Source organism: Palaemon carinicauda, chromosome 10 (assembly GCF_036898095.1).
Source record: "Palaemon carinicauda isolate YSFRI2023 chromosome 10, ASM3689809v2, whole genome shotgun sequence".
Classification (NCBI taxonomy): Eukaryota; Metazoa; Arthropoda; class Malacostraca; order Decapoda; family Palaemonidae; genus Palaemon; species Palaemon carinicauda.
The window spans coordinates 30554107-30563159 of record NC_090734.1 but is presented as its reverse complement, the minus strand read 5'-3'; the positions used below and the strand labels follow the sequence as shown (position 1 = coordinate 30563159).

Genomic DNA, 9053 nt, shown 5'->3' with positions numbered 1-9053 from the left:
AGTGTTTATTTCATACTCACTCTTATCCTGTTAAAGAATCGAAGTAAGAAGATGTTTGAAAATTTTTTAATATTAATAACTCACGTTTGTTTTGAGTATACTTAAGAGACCTTTGGATATTCTGTGTTTTTTATATTGCTGTCTGGGAGTAATATAACTATATAAGAGCTCGGTGATTAATATTTTCTAGCGTAACAAATTTATTGTAAAAACAAATAGAAAAGTTTGTAACTCGAGAGGGTTGTGTAGCTTGTTAGCCGTAATAAGCGTTATGTCATAATCGGTTCCCCGACCACAGGGACTATAGTATGATATAGTATAATATATATATATATATATATATATATATATATATATATATATATATATATATATATATATATATATATATATATATATATATATATATATATATATATATATATATATATATGTATGTATGTATGTATGTATATAATCTTAACAAAACATTTTTAAGATGTACTATATGATCTGGCCAATTATTACTATAAATAAGGATATTATCAAAATAACATGTAGTATTTTCCAAACTAGCCAAGACTTTTCTCATAAGTCTAACAAAAGTTGAACGAGCTGTGCTAAGTTCAAACGGCATCTTCCTGAATTGCATCAAACCATACTTTGTTGCAAATGCAGTATACTTTCTGCTTTCTAAAGTTAAGGTTACCTGCCAGTATCCTTTTGACAAATCAAGCTCTGAAAAATAGACTTTATTAGCAAGCTTATGTAAGGATTCATTCATACGTGGCATGGGATCGGCATCAAATACGGTTATTTCATTAAGACTTTGAAAGTCAACACACAGTCTCAAAGACCCATCTTCCTTCTTAATGAAGACAACTGGGGAACCATATGGAGAATTAGATTGCTCAATTATATCCAATAAGAGCATTTGATCAACCTGATTGTTAAATTCATCAATTAAACTAATTGGAACAGGATAAGGTTTAGCACGAACTGGAATATTAGAAGTCAATTTATTATCATGTTACGTATATCTAGCAACTCCAGGTCTATCACTAATTACATCATGAAACTTATCCAAAACCTTAACAAGTTCATCAGTTTGAGAATTTTTAAGATCTTTACTTATTTGATAACTGGTTTTATCAACCTCCAGATATTCTATATCACATATATCTGAAACAAGTTCTCCAACATTAACAACCTTAAAGTTAACATTAGCAATCAAACCATTTGAAGTTTTAACCTCTTCTGCTGCTTTTTGAATAACATTTACAATCTTCCTTCTAAAGTACTTTTTCAACATATTGGCATTATACAGGTTTAACCCTTTAAGGACCAATTAGCCCAAACGTGATCTTTAAAACAGCTACTTTTGGGTAGTCGTGGGTTGAACATGTTTATGCTTGTCTGAAATTGACGCTTTGGCAACTCATAGAGACACGCCTCTGCTCTTTGAATCAGCCAATCAGAAGCCGCCTGCCCTTCTCGCCAAGTCTGTAGCTCCTTCCAAAGACACCTCACTTGTGCTCCAGCCGCAAAAGTGTCAAGACGCGTCGCAGTAACGTCCACGTTTCCCCCCCCCCCCGACCTTCGTAATCATGGTAAGTAAACAGTGACTGTAGGATAGTGAAGCCAAGTGATATGTTTACCTTTTGATGTGGGTTTCAATGGCTGTAGTGTTACTGACGTGTCATAGTGACTATCGGAAAAAGTATAGATCCCGCATGGGCTACCTCGGTCGAGTTTAGGCGGACCACGCTCATCCAATATGGGATCTATTGGACCGTAACGGTTCTACCGCTCACTAGATACGACGCACATCGTTTTTGCAATTTATTTTAGTGATTGTCTGAGACATTTGTGAATAGTTTTGACCATATTTGTAGAAATAATAGTGATGATTTAGATATGTTAGGCTCATGTGCATTCAAATATTACCTTACAAGGGATTAAATTACTTTTTTGTTAGGCAGTTACATTTTTTTCATTACATGATTTTAATTCTTTTTTTGCAGTTTCGTGGCCATACGTTTTATGGGCATCGCAACGCTGCATTGGAGACTCAGGAACGTACACCATGGGTTGCCCCTGACGATGCTGAAGGAAGTGATGTCGACGTGAGCCCTTTGGAATGTCGACAGTGATGACGACGACCCTTCGTACGTTCCTGACGACGAAGGCCTTACTCTGGAGGATGCTTTTGACCCTCCCAACGCTAGAGGTTAGTATGAGAGAGAGAGAGAGAGAGAGAGAGAGAGAGAGAGAGAGAGAGAGAGAGAGAGAGAGAGAGAGATGGAGATGGAGATGGAGATGGAGATGGAGATGGAGATGGAGATGGAGATAGAGAGAGAGAGAAAGAGAGAGAGAGAGAGAGAGAGAGAGAGAGAGAGAGAGAGAGAGAGAGAGAGAGAGAGAGAGAGAGAGAGAGAGAGAGAGAGAGAGATTTGTTTAAAAAAAATTTAAAAGCCTAGTTGTTACAATGGTTGCTCTTTAAATTTGTTTTCATTGTGTTGCTCTTTAAATTTTTGTAAACAATAAGTATTTTTAAAACTTATTTGTGTACTTGCATACTCACTGACATACACATGCACACACATGCATACTCACTGACATACACATGCACACACATTCATACTCACTGACATACACATGCACACACATGCATACTCACTGACATACACAAGCACACACATGCATACTCACTGACATACACAAGCACACACATGCATACTCACTGACATACACATGCACACACATTCATACTCACTGACATACACATGCACACACATTCATACTCACTGACATACACATGCACACACATTCATACTCACTGACATACACATGCACACACATGCATACTCACTGACATACACAAGCACACACATGCATACTCACTGACATACACATGCACACATATTCATACTCACTGACATACACATGCACACACATGCATACTCACTGACATACACATGCACACACATGCATGCACACACACCAGCACGCACGGTTCATTTACTGTTTCACTTACTTTATTCTTGTTTCAGGTCGCAGGGTCAATGTTGTTGTCCCTCAGGAGATGCCTGTGGAAGAGGAAGCTGAAGGTGAGGTTAACCCTAAGAGGCCTCGTGTTGGTGAATGGAAGAAGGACGACATTGACATCCAACCCCTGCCCGACTTCATTCATCCACAGCCGGACTTCTTGAGGGAACCTTATGAGTATTTCTCTCAGTTCTTCACAGCTGAATTGAGGGATCACATCGTTTTCCAGTCAACCTGTACTCAAGACAGAAGGATGTAGGCAGTAACTTCCACATATCAGAAGAGGATGTCATGGTTTTCCTTGGCCTCATCATATACATGGGCCTGGTTCCTCTCCCTAGCATCGTCGACTTCTGGGCCGTGAAGACCAGGATTCCTCAGGTTGCAGACTTCATGTCCAGGAACCGCTTCAAGGCCATTCGATCATCACTTCACTTCAACGACAATGACCAGGCAGCAGGCTCCAAGATCGGTTCTTCAAGGTGAGAGTCCCCTTCAGCAAGGTCACAGAGAGTTCCTGAAAGTTCCCGAGACTCCTATCCATTCCATTGATGAGGTGATGGTTGCCTACAAGGGCACAAGGGCTGGTAACCTTCGCCAGTATGTAGCCAAGAAGCCTGACAAGTGGGGCTACAAGTTGTTCTGCCGCTCCAGCGTGGATGGATTTGTGCATGATATTCTTATGTACCAAGGGGAGATAACCTTTGTGAGCCACCCTACTCAGCTGTCTGAAGAGGAGAATGCCATGTCTGTCACTTCCAAGTTTATTGTCTCCCTTGTTAAGACCATCAAGGACCCAAGTCACGCAGCAGTGTATGCAGACAACTACTTCACCAGTATAGGGTTGGCCAAGTACCTGAGATCGAAGTATGGATGTCGGTATGTGGGAACTGCCAGGAAAACCGAGGTTGGACATCCTCCCCTGAAGTCTGTGAAGGAGATGAGCAAGAAGACGACGCAAAGGGGCACACTGGACTACGTCTCTTCTGATGGCATCCTCGTTGCAAGATGGAAGGACAACAGCGTCGTGATAATCTTGTCCACTGATGTCGGTGTCAACCCCATGGGAACAGTGAAGCGGTACGACAGGGGCACAGAAGAAGAAGGTTCCCATTCCTTGTCCATCTGCCATCCAGATGTACAACAACCGCTTGGGTGGCATCGACAAAAGTGACATGTTGACACACCTCTACAAGACCCCCTTCAGAGCAAAGAGGTACTACATGAGGCTCTTTGCTTACCTCCTGGACCTGATCATCTGCAACGCTTGGATTCTGTACAAGACGGATTGCTTGGCTTTGCAGACGAACCCAAAGCCCCTCAAGGACTTCCGACTGGATATCTCCAATTGGCTGAGAAGTTTCAAGACATCAAACTTCAGGATTACTAGAAATTCTCTTGGCACCAGGGATGTCCCTTTGCCCAAAAGGGGCCAATGGGCAGTTTTTGCCAGGTATAGAGTCACGCCAGGATGCCACTGCCCTACACATGCCCAAAGCATGTCTCCATGAGGCAGACCTGCAAGTTCTGTTCAACTGCAGGCCACATCCACAGGTCTCGCTGGAGTGTGAGGAGTGCAAGGTGGCCCTTTGCCTCACTGAAAATCGTAATTGTTTTGCTTTGTTTCATAAGATTTTCCAAGTAATTTTTGTTTTTGCTCTTTTTCAATAGATTTTAAAGTAAGTTTTTATAATGTTTCTATTTTATCAATGATGAGTAAGGTTTATTATATTTTTTGCATTTTCAGAGTATTTTTGTATTTTTATAGTATTTTTGTATTTATTGAATATTGTATTTTCTTGTATTTATAACGTATTTCTTATTTAATTAAATTGTTAAGCCATATATGTGTTTCTGTTATACATTGGAACTATAAAAAAACTTTCTGTTATACATTAGAACTATAAAAAAACTGTTGGGCGAAACTTCAAAATCTGTGCCGTTATGGTCCAATAGATCCCATATGGGATGAGCGTGGTCCGCCTTAACTCGCCCAAGGTACCCAAATGGGATACTTCATTGCATGCAATTATTTCGGTAATTGGAAAATTTTTTAAAAGTACACAAGAATAAAAAGGTCTTGTATTTTCTAATACTACAACATACTAAAAGGAATGTTTAAAGTTTCCCAAAAAACCTAGGGTGGACCTTAAAGGGTTAAGATTATTCCCTACTTTAACAAAATAGTCAACTCCATTACAATGGCAACGATCAATCACACAAGGTCCTTTCCACTGCATTAGAAATTTGTTTGTATTATTTGGCAACATAAAAAGAACTTCATCTCCCTCAACAAACTTTCTTGGCTTTGCTTTATGATCAAAATAATCTTTATATTTACGTGAATTTATTTCAGCATTACTAACTGCAATCTGGGCCATCTCTTGCAATCGAGAACGCAAATCTAAAACATACTGGTAAGTAGTTTTGATTTCATTTTCAGCATTGTTACCAGCAACCAATTCATGAAGGATTGCTAGAGGGCACGGATACTGCGTCCATACAAAAATTCGAATGGGCTAAACTTTAGAGTATTGTTGGGAATTTCACGATAAGTGAAAAGAACAACAGGAATATACCAGTCCCATTCTGTTGGAGGATCACTACAAACTTTCTTTAACATATTTTTAAGTACACCATTCATCCGTTCTACAGTTCAATTACATGCAGCATGATATGGGCTTGTGAATAAAGCTCTAATTGATAATAATCTATGTATTTCTGCCATGAGATCTGACTTGAACTGAGTTCCCCTGTCGCTTAGTATTACTTTTGGTACACCAACTCTACAAAATACTTCTACTAAACTTTCAGCTATAGTAATAGTATCAATATTTCGAAGAGGTACAGCTTCAGGGTAGCGTGTAGCTAAATCAATTATTGTAAGAATATACTTCTGACCACGACTTGAGGCTGTAACAATCGGACCCACAATATCAATTGCCACTCTACTGAATGGTTCGGAAACTATAGGCATTTTACACAAAGACACTTTCCTCACTCTATTCCCAAATTTCTGACATTTATGACAAGACTTACAATATCTATCAATCTCTGCATTAGCCCTCTGCCAATAAAATTTAACAAGCACTTTGTCAATAGTTTTCCTAGAAGAAAAATTACCAGTAATAAGCGATTCATGTGTAAGTTTCGTAATTATCTCTCTATACTCGAGAGGAACTACAATTTGCATTTTACCAACATCTAGCTGATTTTTACTTTTCACATATTCGATAAATCACGTTATAAATTACTACTTACTTAACAACTCTCCCTTTGCAAGTTATTTCTTCCTCCTCCTTTAAGCTTTTCCTATTTGACTTCAAAGAATCACACGTCCACTGTTTATTACTAATATCTAACGGATTTACTTTAACTTCAGACAAGACATCAGACAAAGGTTATCATGTAGTTTCCGTGAGGTATTTTACACAACAATTCTATTCCTGCTTGTATGTGTTGTTTCAATCCAGACATTAACCCAACAATTACATAAGAACATTTAATTGGTGCTACAATAGCATTTAATCTACCGGAAAAGAATTTACTTCTAATGTAACATATAATTTTGAGCAGATATATTAGAACATCCATAAAATTATACACCTTCACAGTTTTAGCCTTACTGAGATAACGTGCTGGAATCAAAGTTTCCTCAAGAACAACAGTATTACACCCAGTATCAAACAATACCTATACTGTTTTGTTAAAAACTCTTCCTTTCTCATCCACAATAGCATTCTTGGGTTTTTCTTCACTAGCTAGAGCGATACTGGTCTTAGGAATATTTTTATTAGAAGATTTAGATTGAGCAAAATTAACTAGATTATTTGGACAATTGGGTTTAATATGCCCAATTTCTTCACATATATAGCACTGCAATGTTTAATATTATCAACACCTACTTTATCAGATTTAGGTTGCATTCCTAACTTTGAACATTTATCAGACTTAATTTTATAATTTCTACATTTATTAATACCGTGAGCAATCAGATACTTATCAGCAGCTAACACCATTTCATGAGAATTTTTACAAACCCTTTCTAAAAGAAATGTTCGCAAATCCCTTGAACAATTAGCCAACAATTGATCCATAATTATAAAATCACAGACACCATCATAAGATTTATGAACATCCGCTAATTGCAACCACTTATCAAAATTCTGCCTAAGTCTATATGAATACTGCAAAAAGCTTTCATTAGTTTCAATAAATCCCTCTCTAAGTTTCTTTCGATATACCTGAAGATTTCCCTGAAACGCTTTCAATAAGGCTGCCTTCAATTCCTGATAATTACTTGCAATAGCAGGGTCAAGTCCACAGTACACTTTTAAAGCTTAATAATGTGCCTAACATAGTACCAGAGTCTTCCTGCCCCCATTTATGAAATTCAGCTAATTTCTCAAATCTATTCATGTACACATCAATTTCATCAGTTTTCTCATCAAAGGGGTAATTTTTGGCAAAGATATTACATTCTTGCTACCTACACCACCTATAGCACCACTATTTCTCAACTCTGCTTTGGCTAACTCATGTTTCCTGACTTCCTCCTTCTCTCCCTTTCTCTCTTAAGACATTCTAATTTAAATATCCTATATTTCTCCTTTTCTGCCAACTCTAACTGAAACCGTTTCTGCTCTCTCTCAGCTACTCTATCCTCTCTAGCTTGTTGCTTTGCCTTTTCTGCCAACTCTAACTGAAACCTTTTCTCCTCTCTAGCCTGTTGCTTTGCTATAAATTCCTCAGCTTCAGCAGTTTTCATACCAAGCTTAATAGCCTTATCCATCACATCACTAATATCCATAATAATGATGGGTAAGCATACAGTTAATAGAAAAAAAAAACACTTAATAATAAGTATTAGTGAAACATTAAATTATGAAATATGGCTAATCATGAACTCAACTTTAAAAGTAGTACTTCAATGATTACCAATGTCTATTATGGGTTTTCCACCATCAATCACAAGAATTTCCATGAAAAAAAAACTAGCATAAAGAAACTGAATACAAAAAAGGAATATTCAAGGATGAGAAAACAATCGGAACTTAAAGGAACATTAAACTAACATTACCCCTAACAAGCCCTTAAATCATTAAGACTGAATTGGCTAGAATCAACAGGATAACGATACGGTTTCTAATTCACTTCCCGACCTCAACCTTTTCCCAGTACGTAATATGACAACACGAACAAATACAATTTTATATTGTACCACTTCAAATAAAGGGCGTTCACATGACAACTCGCCAGACACAAAAGAAACAACATTGACAGAACTTTACCTTAACTCCAGTGATATTACTTCCAGTGATAGGCCACAAACCTTACAGAACACTTAAATGAAATCCACCAACCTTCTCAGGTAAAGAAGTTCACATAGTTGTCAGCAGTAAATTGTAAATATAAATCATACATAACTTACATAGTCTAGCAACTCTGCAAATGATCCTACTCACTGTGCCAATTGTCAAGCTTTTATTTGCAGAAGGAAATGAATTAGGCGCTTGTTACCTAACACTTTAGCTGGACAGGTATCTAGTAAAGAGAAGTATAATAAATAGAACAACTCATAATAGTAATAGATGACACGTATGTTCGAATGTGAGTACAATCTTGAAATTGTCTAGCTGGCTGAAGATGGTAGATCCATGATGACAGATTTTGCACCAGGTAAGAAAAATGGTACATCCAACAGGTCATACAAGTTAAGACAATATGTCAAACAGGCAAGACAAGGTAAGGTAAAGTAGAGTTGAGTGTCTGCAACATAAATACACAAACAATAGCTTAGAACAAAAAGTCACTGTTAACATATTGCTATTAAACCATAATAGCTTTACATGATATTTAAATAAAACATAATGTTTACAACAAAGAGCAAAAAACTTCTTACCATGTGAAAAGTTGCGACGTTCGTAAGGTAGTGGCTATCACCTGGAAAGTAAATCGAAGGTAAACAATAAGTAATATCAAGGACACAAAAATAACGAACAGAACAACCAATGCCATACATCAAA

The 9053-nt window shown here is 37.5% G+C and overlaps 1 pseudogene; it reads right to left on the bottom strand.

Annotated features, from left to right (window-relative positions):
- LOC137647916 (uncharacterized) overlaps positions 1-7837 on the bottom strand; it is a 53047-nt pseudogene extending 45210 nt beyond the window's left edge.
- Positions 7838-9053: the final 1216 nt, after the last annotated feature.